The sequence below is a fragment of the Tachyglossus aculeatus genome, chromosome 4 (assembly GCF_015852505.1).
Source record: "Tachyglossus aculeatus isolate mTacAcu1 chromosome 4, mTacAcu1.pri, whole genome shotgun sequence".
NCBI classification, from domain to species: domain Eukaryota; kingdom Metazoa; phylum Chordata; class Mammalia; order Monotremata; family Tachyglossidae; genus Tachyglossus; species Tachyglossus aculeatus.
In genome coordinates, this window is record NC_052069.1 from 13,616,624 (window position 1) to 13,626,305 (window position 9,682).

General features: G+C 40.6%; 1 non-coding gene across 1 annotated transcript; it reads left to right on the top strand.

The window, feature by feature from the left end:
* The first annotated feature begins 360 nt into the window (after positions 1-360).
* LOC119927924 lies at positions 361-498 on the top strand. Its single transcript, XR_005450889.1, has one exon. It is a non-coding gene; the product is annotated as a small nucleolar RNA SNORA7 (small nucleolar RNA).
* The last annotated feature ends 9,184 nt before the right edge of the window (positions 499-9,682 follow it).

A 9,682-nucleotide genomic window follows, 5' to 3' on the forward strand; every position in this document is an offset into this window, starting at 1 on the left:
GCTTTGCACATAGTAAGTGCTTAACAAATGCCAAAATTATTATGATTATATTATTACTACTACCATTTCTATTATTACTATCACTACTACTGTTAATATCTCAGCTCCGCCAATTATCAGCTGCGTGACCTTGGGCAAGTCACTTCACTTCACTTTGCCTCTGTTCCCTCATCTGTAAAATGGGGATTAAGACTGTGAGCCCCACATGGGACAACCTGATCACCTTGTATCCCCCCAGCGCTTAGAACAGTGCTTTGCACATAGTAAGTGCTTAACAAACACCATCATTATTATTATTATCATTACTATTAGTACTACTACCACCACTACTATTACTATCTGGAACAGTACAATAGACACCCTCTCCCAGGGTCACACCTGGAGAGTTTCCAGTCCCCTACCAGTCTCTACTATGGGAGGGAGAGCCGAGCAGAGGCATACCCATTCCATTCCTAGCTTGGCCAGTGGCTAGCGAGTGGAAGGCAATCTGCTACAAGTCAAAACTCTCCTGTGCTGGGCAGTAGAGGCACGGGAGAGAGTCTAGGGGGGAGACTCAAGTTGACTGTGTGGAAGGAAGCAATAGTAAACCACTTCTGGATTTTTACCAAGAAAACTGTATGGAGACACTACCAGAACGATTGCAGATTGAGGTGGGGCATTCTGAGAGAGATGTGCCCATGATGTCGCTATGGGTCGGAGACGACTCAACGGCATAAGACAAACAATAGACACAAAAACACTTTACCACCCATAAGGAGTTTACATACTAAGGAGGAGGAGAATAAGAAAATGATAGACAAGAGAAAACTATGGAAAAATACCATAGATGAAAAAAACAGACCTTACAGATAGTAACACAGAAATAAATTGAGGGACAAGTTTGAAATTAACTGCGGTGCACAGTGCAGCAAAAAAAATTCCAGTGTTACTTTGAGTTGTACTATAAATGCAGTGACAGTTGATTAGTGAATGAAGTGATAGTTCTCTTCCATTTGATTCTGCTGAGGGAGACCACAACGCAACACAATTTTCAGTTTTCATCACCTGACTGTGAAATTAATATTTAGACAAATATGTGGAGGTTGAAAGAGAATGAGGAAAAGAGTTAGGACTCTTATAGTCATCCAAAAGTCATTGGGACTAATATTTCAGTCAGGAAGATGGATGATAGCCCTAAAGATAATAAAAACTGGTAAACATTAATAATCACATTTATTACTTTTTTAATATGAATCATTCCATCCTATCCACTGGCACGTTTATCTCCACTCTGAGCATACATTTCTGTCATTCACCATCTATCTTAATTTATGGGTATTTTTATCTGTCAAACAGTGGTATATAATCAGTGCTTACTATGTGCAGAGCACTGTACTAAGTACTTGAGAAAGTTCAGTATAATGGAGTTGGTAGGCATGATCCCTGCTCTCAAGGGGCTTACATTCGAGTGGGGGAGACAGACGCTGAAGTAAATTACAGATGCAGGGAAAGTCACTGGTTGGGAATTTCCAGGCTCGAACATGTTTCAGTTATTCTACTGGAACACACTGTCTATTACAAAACTGATTAGGGCAGCCCTCTTATTTTTGTGGCAAGAAGCAATCTTGAAAATTTATTCAAGGAAAATCAGAGTTGTACCCAAGATAATATTTCAGTAACCTATTGGGAAAGCAAGGAACAGGGAGTCAGGAGACTTGGATTTTAATCCCTGCTCTGGAGAAGACACTAATTCTGGGAGAAGTCCAGAGAAAACATGGAAGAGGCAGACTGGCAGCTAGATAGTTAGAAACCATAACAACGATAATGGAAGAACCATTAGCAAGGTGATGGATTATGGCAGAGGACAGGACGTTCTGGAGAAAATATGTCCATAGAGTCAGAAATGTCTTGACGGCACTTGATAATAATAATAATCTTATTTCTTCTGCTGTGTGACCACGGACAAGCCATTTACCTTTTCTGGAGCTCCCTTTCCTCACCTGGGATGATACCTCCTCTCCCTCCCATTAAAATTGGGAGCCTCATGGACTTCTTGCTTGATCTGACTACTTAGTTTCAATCCCAGCTCCAAAGAAAGTACTTGGTGCACAGTAAATGTTCAGTAAATGCTATCATTGTCATCGTGATTATTGCTATTGTAAATAATAGAGACAGGGATTAGGCTAGATGTCTTTATAATAAATACAAATTCATGAATAACTTTCCAAGCAAATTCATTTCATGTGCACTAAAAATATTTTATTGTGGTGAAGTCTCTGTTAGTTTGGATTGTATCGGTTGAAACTAGGAGACATCTGCTTTCCCTTTCGAACATAATTGCAGCATTAGGTGTGAAACAGATATAACATATGCTTATTTTAAATCATGTAAGATGAATAACACCAACTGGTAATTTGATTCCACATAATCAATTTAACAGGAAAAAAGTTAACCCACAGTGCCCAAGGAGTTCATTTCATTTTGATTTCCTTAAAGATGACAGTGACTTACACATAATTTCGTCACGTCCTTGTGCAGTCAAACAGCACCTTTGCAGCAGAAAAACGACCTCCAGGTCACACACATATAAGACCCATAAATCCATTTCACTGTTTTTTAATGGTTGATTGAATTACAAATGATTGCTGTGGCTACTAGTCTGATTTTAGGTAAGAATGAGTTTGGCCCTGGCGCTCCCAAAAGGCACAGCTGGAGCTGGTAGGAAATTCAGAAGGGTGAACAATCACATTTTAAATGGAAAACCTTTTTCTCTGCCATGGTAATACTCATGCAGGCTTAGTTGGATTCGTGTCAGGAGCAGCGTGGTTCAGTGGAAAGACCCCAGGCTTGGGAGTCACGGGTCCTGGGTTCTAATCCCCACTCCTCCACTTTTCAGCTGTGTGACTTTGGGCAAGTCACTTTACTTCTCTGTGTCTCAGTTCCCTTATCTGTGAAATGGGGATTAAGATTGTGAGCTCCACGTGGGACAACCTGATCACCTTGTATCCCCCCCACCAAAGTTTAGAACAGTGCTTCACACATAGTAAGCACTTAACAAATGCCATCATTATTATTTCAGCACTTAGAACAGTGCTTTGCACATAGTAAGTGCTTAACAAATGCCATTATTATATATATATATATATTATGCAGTGACAGTATCGGAATGGACATAGTCTCGAGACTGGGTGAATAATACCTTGAAATGATACTTAAAATTTTAGGAACATACAGGCTCATTTGGACAATGAAGACACCCACAAGGAAAATTAAGCAATCAATCAGGGGTGTTTATCGAGTGCTGATTGTGTGCAGAGCACTGTGCTAAGTGTTCAGCAGTGCATCATACAGTAGTTGGTAGACACGATTCCTGCCCTTGATCTAACTGGGGAGACAGACATTACGACCAGGTACTTAGATATGGTGCAAACAGCGGTGGAGTGAATATCAAAGTAGTTAGTACTTAGTACTTGGTGGGTACCTACTCAAGAGCCTAAGTGACCCAGAAGGAAAGGAGAATAGGATGGGGAGACAAGAGGTTAGTAAGGGAAGGCTTCCTGGAGGAGAGATCATTTATTGGAATGTATGGGAGTTTTATCTGGTGAGATTTTGTAATAACCTAAGGTTACCTTTCACTCTCTTCCTCCCTTCAAAGTCCTACTAAGAGCTCATCTCCTCCAAGAGGCCTTCCCAGACCGAGCTCCCTTTTTCCTCTCCTCCTCCCATCCCCCCTGCCCTACCTCCTTCCCCTCCCCACAGTACCTGTATATATGTTTGTACAGATTTATTGCTCTATTTATTTCACTTGTACTTATTTATTGTTCTATTTATTTTGTTAATGATGTGCATTTAGTTTTAATTCTATTTGTTCTGATGACTTGACACCTGTCCACATGTTTCATTTTGTTGTCTGTCTCCCGCTTCGAGACTGTGAGCCTGTTGTTACATAGGGACCGTCTCTATATGTTGCCCATTTGTACTTCCCAAGTGCTTAGTACAGTGCTTTGCACACAGTAAGCGCTCAATAAATACGATTGAATGAATGAATAGGGACCGTCTCTATATGTTGCCCACTTGTACCTCCCAAGCACTTAGTATAGTGCTCTGCACACAGCAAGCACTCAATAAATAAGATTGAATGAATGAATGAATGAACTTCCTGAGATCCACCACTATCTCTTTTCAAGGACTGGAAAACATTTAATTCTTTACTCAGATATCACCGCTGACCAAATCTGACAGAAAATGACTCTCCCCTCCTTCAAAGTCTTATCAAAGGTGCAACTACTCCAAGAGGCCTTCCCCCACTAAGCTCTCTTCCCCCCACCCCACACTCCCCCAGCTCCACGGCACCTAGGTACATATCTGTCTGTAATGTATTTGTTTACATCGATATCTGTCTCCTGTCTAGACTATAAACTCGGTGTGGGCAGGGAATGTGTCTGTTATATGTTGTATGTGCTCTCCCAAGCTCTTAGTACAGTGCTCTGTACGCAGTAAGCACTCAGTAATTGCTACTGACTGACTGATTGACTGAGAATATTGTGATGCAGGCAGAATAATTTTCTGCCCCCACTGCAGTGGAGTCCTCCAGAATGTAAAAGAGAGAGGCCATATTCCTGAGAAACTAGGAACAGGTAGGAGGTAGTGAGAGAGGGAGTGTCTGTTTCAACCACTAACCCTAGGTAATAGCTATGTCTGTAAAGAAGCCACAGTGAAAAAAAAAAAAATACACCTACAAAATGAAGGAAAGTGAACAGTTGGTCAAGAATTGTCTGTTTTAGAGTCTGGAAATGTCCACAACCATGGCCTCTCTCTTCAAAGTGGCCTTCCCTGACTCACCCCTCATTTCCCCACTCTATCTGCCTCCACTTCAGTTTCCCAGTGCTTAGAACAGTGCTTTGCACATTGTAAGCACTTTATAAATGCCATCGTCATCATCTATGCACTTGGGTCTGTACCAACTAAACATTTTGATACTCAACCCACCACCTGCACTGATAAACAAATATTTATACTGTGCCACTTCCCCGATCTGTAATCAATTTTAATGTCTGTCTTCCCCACTAGACTGTAATCTCCTTGTGGGCAGGGATCATGTCTACCAACTCTACAGTATCGAGGTCTCCCAGGCACTTAATACCATGATCTGTACACAAATGCTCAATCAATCCATCCCACTGATTGATTGCGAAGATATAAATTGTTAAATTTGAGGAGTGGTGAGATGTTCTAGAGATGCTGAGAGCAGTTTAGGTAGTCATAATAATTCATTCATTTCTTCAATTGTATTTATTGAGCACTTACTGGGTGCAGAACACTGTACTACTCATTTTATTGTACTTTCTCAAGCGCTTAGTTCAGAGCTCTACACAAAGTAGTCACTTGATAAATAATATTAATCGACTGATACTTGCTTCAGTGATGCTTATAGAGTTGAACAAGTTTTCTAGTGGATCGGTGACATATTTCGCATCAGGTTTCAGGTCTTTGTCAAATAATAATAATGATAATAATAATAATAATATTAATAATAATTGTTAAAGCCTTCACTATACACCATGCACCATACTAACCCTTCGGGTAGATATAAGATAATCAGGTTAGACACAGTCTCTGTCTCATATGGATCTCAGTTCTAAGAGAGAGAGCATTCATTCATACAATCGTATTTATTGAGCGCTTACTGTGTGCAGAGCACGGTACTAAATACTTGGAAAGTACAAGTTGGCAACATATGGAGACGGTCCCTACCCAACAGTGGGCTCACAGTTTAGAAGGAGGAGACAGACATTGTACTTGGAAGTATTAAATTGGCTAATGGAATCGGGCCATCTTACTATAGACCTTGTCAATGGGGATGGGGGAAAGATCATCTTCAACAGAACATCTTCAACATTGTCTAGATTAATCATACCACTGAGGGGCTGCCTTATTTGTTTCCAGAGGTCAGATTTTTTTTTAAGGTATTTGTTAAGTGCTTACTATGTTCCAGGCATTGTTCTACATGCTGGGGTAGTTACAAGATAATCTACATCATCCCTGTCCCACATGGGGTTCACCGCTTTAATCCCCATTTTACAGATGAGGTAACTGAGACCCAGAGGAGTGAAGTGACTTTCCTAAGGTCCCACAGCAGACAGGAGTGGCAGAGCTGAGACTAGAGGCGGGGTCCTTCTGACTCCCAAGCCAGTGTTCTAGCCACCTGGCCACACTGTTTCTTGTGATCTGCTGATGATATCACTATTTCTGTAAGATCTCTGATTACAGTATAGAACCCCTGCTGATGCTGTCTGAACCTTTTTTGGATTTGACTTACTAATCATCATCATCATCAATCGTATTTATTGAGCGCTTACTGTGTGCAGAGCACTGTACTAAGCGCTTGGGAAGTACAAATTGGCAACATATAGAGACAGTCCCTACCCAACAGTGGGCTCACAGTCTAATCATTTTTCTTGTGCTACATTCTTGTCTGATGCCACACTGTGATGCAGGGTGTGCATTATTTAGTGATAGCCTTCTTAAGACTATCCAGATAAATTTGGAGCTCTCTTCCTCCCTTCAAAGCCCTACTGAGAGCTCACCTCCTCCAGGAGGCCTTCCCAGATTGAGCCCCCTTTCCCTCTCCTCCTCCCCATCCCCCCGCCCTACCTCCTTCCCCTCCCCAAAGCACTTGTATATATTTGTACAGATTTATTATTTTTATTTTACTTGTACATATTTACTATTCTCTTTATTTTGTTAATGATGTGCATATAGCTATAATTCTATTTGTTCTGATGATTTTGACTCCTGTCTATATGTTTTATTTTGTTGTCTGTCTCCCCCTTCTAGACCATGAGCCCATTGTTGGGTAGGGACTGTCTCTATATGTTGCCGACTTGTACTTCCCAAGCGCTTAGTACAGTGCTCTGCACACAGTAAGCACTCAATAAATACAATTGAAGGAATGAATGAACGAATGGAGCGGAATCTTGTGAACAGTGGAGAACAATGTGCTCTTTCATTGGCTTCCATAACAAACTTTCTCTCACTTTTCTTGGAGGACTTGGTAAAGGTACTGTTTCAATCCCGTGGTACTTCAAGGGCTTTGGTAAAAGATTAAAATTCATGCAAATAAATAAGAGTTAAGTCCCCACCTTTTTTTTAGACCTTTGCTTGCAGCAGTGTGTTGTTGTTGCACAGTATTTCATATAGTACAATCAGCTCTGTCATAAGATACCTTGGCTGGAATGTTGTTAGGAAAATAATGTCCTTCAACAGTGCAAGCCTGTTTAGATATAGTGGGTCATAGTGTCGGAAAAAATAGTTTGTGTTTGTATAGATGGGCACACTAAGATATTCCTTACCGTGGGGTTCTGCAAGAATGCACACTCCTGAAATATAGAACTAAGTAGAATGTACTAAATCAGAAATGTATTAGGATGTCCTCTCAAACTCTGAACTGTAGACCAACCAATTGTGTTTATTGAGGGCTTACTATGTTCAGAGCCATGTACTGAGAGCTTGAGAGAGTACAATAAAACAAAATCAGCTGACACTTTCCCGGCCTATAACAAGTTTACTGCCTAGATGGGGAGCCAGACATTAATATAAATGAATAATTCATAATGTATAATTTATAAATAGGTACATAAGTGCTGTGGGGTTCAGAATGGGGTGGCTATCAAGCATCCTAAGGTCACAGATTGAAGTGAAGAAGGGAGAGTGAGCCGGAGAAAAGAGGGCTTAACTGGGGAAGGCTTCTTGGAGGAGATGTGCCTTTGGTAATGCTTTGAAGGTGGAGAGAGTGGTGGTCTGACATATATGGACATGGAGGGAGTTCCAGGCTAGGGATCAACTATAATAAAAATAATGATAATGGTATTTGTTAAGCACTTACTACATGCAAAGCACTGTTCTAAGCGCTGGGGGAGATACAACTTGATCAGGTTGTCCCACATGGGGCTCACAGACTTAATCCCCATTTTACAGATGAGGTAACTGAGACACGGAGAAGTGAAGTGACTTGCCCAAAGTCACACAACTGACAAGTGGCGGAGCCATGATTAGAACCCAGGACCTCTGATTCGCAAGCCCGGGCTCTTTCCGCTGAGCCACGCTGCTTTGAGATTGGGCACAGTGAATAAGGTGGTACTAGAGGAGCAGAGTGTGTGGGCTGGGCTGTAATAGGAGATTAATGAGGTGAGGTAAGGCAGGGCCAGCTGACTGAGTGCTTTAAAGCCAATGGTAAGGAATTTACATTGGATGTGGAGCCATTGGGAAGCCACTGGAAGTTCTTGAGGATTCGGGAGACGTGAACTAAATGGTTTTATTTATAAATGATGCTGGCAGCAGAGTGAAGTATGAATTGGAGTGGGGCGAGACAGGAGGCAGGGAGGTCAACGAGGAGGCTGATGCAGTAGTAAAGTGGGAAAGGATAAGTGCTTGGGTCAGCATGGTAGCAGTTTGGATAGAGAGACTGTGAGCCCACTGTTTGGTAGGGACCACCTCTATATGTTGCCAACTTGTACTTCCCAAGCCCTTAGTACAGTGCTCTGAACACAGTAAGTGCTCAATAAATACAATTGAATGAATGAATAGAGAGGAAAGGGCAGATTTTAGCAACGTAGAGAGGGAAGCAGCAGGAAACTCTGGGCAGTTATCAAAGTTCACAATATAAAAATTATTTATTTGGTCTTCGGCCTAATTGTACTACCTTTGGGTAGATGCACACAGAGGGAAAAGCATTGACTATTTATTTCTTCATACTCAATAAAATAAATAAGAAGCCCTCTTGAATTCCACTATATGTGGACAGATGCACATAGAGAGAAAAAAGTATATATGTGGCCCAAATGATCCATTATTATTGTTAATTTTAGCAAATTTGGTATACATATATATTATATTATATATACATATATATATATATATATATATTATCCAGGTAATTCGGATACATATATATCCTAATTACCTGGATAATCCAAGAGAAAAAGGCTGTAGTATTTTGGTTCTCAACATTCCAAATATTTAATCTAATTTCTTTCTTTATGTCGTCAATGAAGACCTGGCCCATAATAGGATACCATACCTACACATTCCTTGGAAAGATTAAACTGTTGGTTAACCCAAGCTATTTTTGTAGAGAGTTGTAACAAATGTAAATAATCTAGGTCAGACCTCTTTTTGGCAATGATTCGTCTTGGAGGGCAGGAACAAACTATAATGAAGTATAGTATATCATATTGCTAGGTGGCAACTCTGCCTGAGCTATGGTTTTTTAAGATGCGATTTCATCATACTGGAACTTTAGCATTTGGGAATCAAATAGTCTCATTATCTCAAAATCCTGCTTGCATTTTGTGCCCTTGTGTACCTTTTTCCCTGTCTCTTTTTTGGTCCCTATGTACCTGGTTTAGAATATAACACATTGGAATATGTAAAGTACCAATTTCTGTTTCCAGTGATGCTGCCTGTCTGGTACTGGAGATTTTCTGTGACACATTTTGTTTGTCATTTTCCTCTGAAAACAAGACAACACAATAGATTTTTGATCAAATGAGTAATGGTCAAATCCAGAGGCGGTTGAAAAAGAGTAAATTTAGCAAAACAAAGCATATGCATTTTTTATGGACTAATATTTTATGTATGTTAATTGATTCACTCTCTTGCGGATTTCAAGCACATGTAGATTATGCTATCTAAAATGAAAGCA